The sequence below is a fragment of the Herpailurus yagouaroundi genome, unplaced genomic scaffold, assembly GCF_014898765.1.
Source record: "Herpailurus yagouaroundi ecotype Mexico unplaced genomic scaffold, PumYag 162, whole genome shotgun sequence".
NCBI lineage: Eukaryota > Metazoa > Chordata > Mammalia > Carnivora > Felidae > Herpailurus > Herpailurus yagouaroundi.
In genome coordinates this window covers 11241453-11248137 of record NW_024412403.1, presented here as the reverse complement: position 1 = coordinate 11248137, position 6685 = coordinate 11241453, and the positions used below count along the sequence as shown (strand labels likewise).

Genomic DNA, 6685 nt, shown 5'->3' with positions numbered 1-6685 from the left:
TCAATGTTCCTCTCTTGGTAATCAGTAGAACTAGCAGACACAAAGCCAACAGGGTACATACTGTAAGTTACTGGTTTGAAATGACATTTATAGAACACTATACCCCAAAGCAACACAATACATATTCTTCTCAAGTATACTTGGAACCGTCACCAAGATAAATCACATCCCTGGGCATTCTAAAAATTTTTAACAAATTTAGAGAATTGAAATCATGCGAGGTATGTTCTCTGACTATAATGAAATTAGATTGGAAATCAGTAACAGGATGATAGCAGGAAAAATTCCAGACCCTTTGAAATTAAACAGTACACTTCTAAATAGTCCTTGAGTCCAAAAGGAAGTCTCAGGGAAATTAGAAAATATTTTGAATTGAAATGAATTTGAAAATATGTATCCCAACTTGTGGAATGCAGGTAAAGCAGGGCTTAGAGGGAAGTTTATACAATTAAAATGCTCATATTAGAAATGAGAAAACTATTGGGGCACCTGTGTGGCTCAGTCGGTTAAGCCGCTGACTTAGGCTCAGGTCATGATCTCGCGGTTCATGGGTTCGAGCCCTGCATCGAGCTCTGTGCTGACAGCTCAGAGCCTGGAGCCTGCTTTGGGTTCTGTGTCTCCTTCTCTCTGTCCCTTCCCCACTCGTGCTCTGTATCTCTGTGTCTCAAAAATAAATAAACATTAAAAAAATTTTTTTTAATGAGAAAGCTATCAAACCAATAATCTAAGTGTTATCTTAACAGCCAAATCCAAAACAAGCAAAAGAAATGGAATGATAGAAATAAGAACACAACTTAATCAAATTGAGAACAATTTCAAAACCAATAGAGAAAATCAATGAAACCAAAATTTGGTTCTTTGAGATCAATAAAACTGATAGATCTCTAATGAGATTTGGAGAGAGAGAGAGAGAGAACACAAATGCTCAATATCAAGGATGAAAAAGGAGTTATCACTATAGACTCTGTTCACAAATTCAACTGTTCAGATAAAATGGAAAAATTCTGCAAGAAACACAAACTACCAACATTTACCCAAGATGAAATATAGATAAGCTGAGTAGCCTTTTAACTTTTAAAAAATGATTTGTAATTAGAAACCTTCTGTTTCTGAAATCTTCAGGCTCAGATGGTTCTAGCAAATTCTACCAAATATTGCCAGTGACGGTTCACTAGCAAATTCTACTAAATATTTAAAGAAGAATACAACATATTCTACATAGCCTCTTCCAGAACATAGAATAAGAGGTAACACTTCTCAAATAATTTTATAAGGCCAGCATTACCCTGATACCAAAACAAGACAAAGATGGCTCAGTAAAAGAGAAGTACAGAACACTATCCCTCATGAACACAGATGCAAAAATGCTCAACAAACTATTGGCAAATATCCAGCATACATAAGCACACGAAGAGATGTTCACCATCATTAACCATTAAAGAAATACAAGTTAAACTCCGATGAGCTATAACTACATGCCCAGAATGACAAAACAGAATGGTGCAAAATAAAAAATCCTGACAATGCCAAGTGCTCATGGCAGTGCAAAGTAACTGGCACTCTCCTACATTCCCAGGGGCAATGCCACATTGCACAGCCACTCTGGAAAACCACTTGGTGGTTTCTTATAGAGCCAAACAAAGATTTGACCTATGATCCAGCAATCCTACTCCTGGATGTTTACCTAAGTGAACTGAGAATGTACGTTCACTCAAAAATCTGTACCTGAATGCTTACAGCAGCTCTGTTCATAATCCTCAATATCTGGAAGCAATCCAAATGTCTTTCAATGAGTGAATCTGTAAATAAACTGTGGCACATCCGTACAGTGGAATACTACTCAATCTAGCAAGAAAAAGGATGAACTCTTGACGCACATAACAACTTGGATGAATCTCAGAGGTGTTTTGCTGAGAGAAAGTAGCCAATTTTGAAGGTTCTATGTACTGTATAATTCCATGTATGTGAATTTTTGAGAAAACAAAACCATAATGACAGAGACAAGTCGGTCTTTTCCAGGGGTGAGAGGTTAGTTAAGACAATGTTTTTTCTCCCCACCCAAATTCACAAACCACTCAGGGAGAGGGTCTGTGGGCCCCAGGTCAAGAACCTAGCCTATGCTGTATATTGCTTAGAAATTGTCTTTTTTGTTTATTCTTCTATGTCCTGCACCCAATACAGCAGACTGGCATATGGCAGACACTCAGTTATCTGGAAAATAAAAGAATAAATGGATGAACGAACCAACAAAAGAGCAAATATATAACAGCGTATTTAGAGACTCTAGAGACTTTAAGAAAAAGAGACCCATTCTCTTTAGCCTAACATGTGATCACTGTTCATAATTATGAACTGGATTGTCTCTAACACCTCCTCTAACTGGGCTTTTCTAGTTGGGCCACTGACCAGTTTTGTGTTGTGGTGTACCTGCACTATTTCTGAGCATCTCTTTGTTTCCAACCTGTAGAGGGGACACAATTAAATCCTTTCTCAGAATTATACAGCTCTTGTCACCAAAGATGGTCAATAACTGTCCAAAAGGTACACTTTGCAATTAGTGTACATACAGTGCTGAAACAATAGTGAGATTCTGTCAATGGGCATCATTCAGGCTTCACGACGAGACCAGCTGAGGAGCAGAACTGGGCGAGCGCAACAGGGCACTTCATGTGAGAGGTCACCAATGGGAAATTGATGGGGACCCAAAGACTGAAGTTGGTGTTAGAGCCAGAGAGCCCTCCTCACCCCCAGCCAGTAGTAAGGGCTGGGAGAGAACTCAGTCACCAGAGGGTTCTAGAATATTGCACGAACCTAATGCATTGCTACACTTGAATGACCCCGTCATGTACCAGCAATCTCCTTGGTGGTCGCTGGGAAGGCTGTTCCAGACCTGAATAAAAGATCGGATAAAACTAATACCTTATTTCATTAAGTCAAGTCTAAGATGCCCTTGAATGTAGAGCTCCACTATCATTTTGCGCACCAATAAGAAAGGAAAAACACTGCCAGTAGGCTGGCAGGTACCTTTAACAACAGTCCTCACTGATGTATGAATCAATCGCAGCAGAGTTTTTTTTTGTTGTTGTTGAAATTAATCTTCATCTCTTCTGAGAAATTCAGCAATAAAACAAATATCCCGGTGATAGAAAGTGACACAGCTTGCCTGTCTTTGTTGGTATCTTCCTTTCTGAGATTTCTAAGGCACTTGGTTGTTCCTTTGCAAGAAAACATGGATTTAACGATCATTCCTCTGTGACAAATATTCGTTACTAAAATCACATGTACATCCTACTGTTTGGCTTCTCTTCCTTTCTGAGTACAAAATAGCGTGTCGCTTCAATGCTGAATCGCGGTGAAATTTCCTTTGAGAACATTTCTGGGTGGCAGTTAAGCTCTCGAGTTAAACTAACAGAGGCACAGACCGCACCATCGAAGTGAGGACAGGGTGAGCAGCTACGACCTACTGGACGCACAAACGGAGACAAAGGCAGCAACGTCGCAACCGCTGCCACTGAGGCCAATCGATGGCTTTTGAAAGGCACTGTTGACGGGCGCATCTGGATTCCAGAGAGGTGAAATTGTGAAGAAGTGTACGCTTTCGAATTGGTGGGATGCAATGATTCTGTCAGATTCCGCGATTTGGGAGAGAGTGCCACATCCAAGACCTGTTTCTTGAACGTCCTCCGTTTGCCGGGTAATGTTCTAGGGCCCATGGTGGGAAGCCAACGAGGTGATCTCCTGGACCCCGTGGAGCTCACACTGAGTAGGGAGATTACGCAATAAGTGAATACCCAGAACAGTAATCACAGCGTTTTAAGTGCCGTGAAGGAAACAGACCAGGCTGAGAGAGCCTCGTGGTGAGGGGGGCTCAGGGTGTGTGTCGGGTACTTGTGATGAGTCCTTCAAATCTTGCTGATTTCCAACTGAGTTGACATTTGGATTTTGGTCTCTGAGAGTCACTGACGGCCTGCAGGGCGACCGCCTGCCAAGGTTTGCCGCCGCCTGGGGTTTCCTGGGATGTGGGAGTGGCAGTCCCAGCCACACCGACATGGGCACAGTTGGTCGCCCTCCAACAGGGCTCTAACTCAGCTCCCTTTTGGTTTAATATTCGCATTACTGTCTCCATGCCTAGTGAAGTTTCATTGAAACTTGACAACCGTGACTTCCATTTCCACCTCTTCTATTTTCATTTCAAAAAAGGTTAATTTGATAAATATGACTACAATCTTGTAATTACCGAATGCACTCAGTCATTCGACAGCACTGATGAAGTTCTTACCTCAGATGCCGTGGGGGCTGCAGGGACGGGGCGACATGGCCGCCAGAGGTGACAGCACCTGGGTTCAGATGCTGGAAGAGGATGGGGTGGGCTGGGGGTGGGGGGGACACCGGGGTCTCCAGGAGTTACAGGCAGGTGTCGGATGATACAGAGGTGAGGGGGGCAGGGGAGGCTGCCCCCTGTTTGGATTTTATTTTACTTGAGATAAAATAATACAAACCAAAGGCTTCAGAGAACAGCCATCTTCTTTGCCTTTGAAATGAGTCGAGGGCAAACACAGAACCATTCTTTTCCATTAAGGATCGTTTCTGTAAAATGGTGTGGCTTTCGGCTTCTTAATGAAATGACTCGCTCGCCTCTGGACAGCAAATGCTTTCACGACTATTCAAACTGTATACTTTTCTCTCTTTGAAACAATGAAACACGTACCCTTGGCTTTCCCTTCAAGCAAGGGCTCCCCACATGAAGAAGCCCTGTTCACGTCTGTGTGCCAATATGGTGGGGTAGTTGTCAGTGACCCCACTGTCCTTAGTACTTATTAGTGTTTGCCAGCCCTCGGTGAGCTTCGTGTTGGATCTCCACCTTCGGCTCAGGATTGATGTGTGAGAACTCACACATCCACTGCAATATTCCATAACTCTCCCGTGATTTCTTTTCTTTCTCCTTTCCCTTGTCCACTTCATATCCCCTCATATCTCCTGAGCACCTAGTTCCTTCTTTAATGACTCCTTGCACTGAACGCCGTGACCAGTCTTAGAAGCATTATAATCTGAAGAAAGCAATCAAGTCTCCAACAATAAATGGTGGTTTACTATTTTTTTTTAAAAGATGGAAACTGTCATATGGAAATGGGGGCATCGATGCCTTAACCTATTCCAAAACTTTATTTATCTCATATCCGGCCAGGAAATAGAATGTAGGCGTGAGAGCGAGAGTGCGTGTGTGCCGGCTCACGTGTGCACAGGTGCATGTCTTTGAAGCAGCATGAAGCCAAAAAGTCTTATCAATTAAAGTTAAGCAAAATTTGTAATCAATTTTTAAAGTAGGTATGTTTTACGGCCTGGTGTTATTTGAAAGCTGAACAGCTGATGTCAAAAATAGACTCCCCATTCTTTCCAAAGTGTGGCAAAAATAACCACATGCCTTTCTTGGCCTCCCGACTCTCACCCCAGAGGGTTTTCTTGTATAGGAACCAACAATGCCTTGGATGGAAACTCTGGATAGGCTAGTCATTATTTTAAGATTTAGGAGATTGCAGATTCTTGGCAGACCTTGGTTGTTTTTCTAGAGTAGTAGAAAAAAGCAAGGAGCCGATCCATGTTGCTGGCTTTGGGTTCTTCGTGAACAAATGAGACAAGGTGAGTAGCTGCCCTGCTCATCCCCCTCTGTCCCAGGAGGAAAGGTTCTGGTGGCCGCGGTCCTGGTGTGGATCTGGGTTTTCTGGAAAACATCGGGACCTTTCCCCCTTTGCCTTTAGGCTTGCCCGCCACTGGAGGAAGACCCAGACGATGGCTGCCCGGTGCCGGCACAGCCCATCGAGGGGTTAGAAATAGTAGCATTGCTTGTGGAGGGCGAACAATCACTGTATTGTCAGATTTTTTTTTTTTTTCTTACTTTTCATCCAAACGCTGGGCTGCTTGGTAGCACAGTTGGAGATACTGTGTGAAGGAGCCTTAGCTCATGGCAACGTTTCCTCCGTTCGCTTTCTGCTGCTTCTTGCATTGGAAAATTCCATCCTTTCACACTGGGATTATATGTCACCACTGCTGAAATGATAGACAGAGTTCACTTAATTTGCTGCAAGCGTGAGAGACAGCCAGAGAAAATGGGAGAGCATAGCATTCCCTTGTATAAAGGGAGGATTGAACAAGGTCAGTGAACCAAAGAACCAGCAGGTCACAAACCCTCAGGGGGTCATGAAAATCTTCCCTGGTTTCTGGGTTTTGAGAGCAAAATTGATGCCTGTTTAGATTGTTTAAAAATCTTTTTTAACGTATTTAAGATTGGCCATTATAATTGAGCCGGGAGAAGTATTTGAGGGCTCATTCTTCTTGTTTCTGTACTTTAGCATATTTGTGAACATTTTAATGAAAGAAAGCTTTTTTTAGAAAGTATTTAAATACTTCTATCTCTCATCCCAGAATGATTCCAGAGCCCCTCAGTGGGTACCATGCACGCATGCATGGCAGGGAGGGGTGGCGTCACTGGGCATGCTCGTGAGTTGGCCTCAGTCCGTTTAACTGAGCTGAACCCCCAAAACTTCTAACCCGTTGTACAGTTTCAAATAGCATTTATTCCTAGCCGTACGTTCTTTGGTCCGTATCCTGAATGGATCATTTGTTAAAGACTAGAAGCGTTAGCAACGCAGCTCCTGAAACTTGTGTTATTAATTCAGTAAATTGCCTG

The 6685-nt window shown here is 42.9% G+C and overlaps 1 protein-coding gene across 4 annotated transcripts in view; it reads left to right on the top strand.

The window, feature by feature from the left end:
- The first annotated feature begins 4644 nt into the window (after positions 1 to 4644).
- Positions 4645 to 6685, top strand: part of KCNE2 (potassium voltage-gated channel subfamily E regulatory subunit 2) — a 172943-nt gene continuing 170902 nt past the window's right edge. For 2 of the 4 annotated variants that reach the window (XR_005793164.1, XR_005793163.1), the window contains exon 1: positions 4645 to 5637. The gene's annotated coding sequence lies outside the window, so the exon portion shown is untranslated. The remainder of the gene's footprint in view (positions 5638 to 6685) is intronic. The other 2 variants (XM_040483983.1, XM_040483982.1) reach the window with 1 other exon arrangement.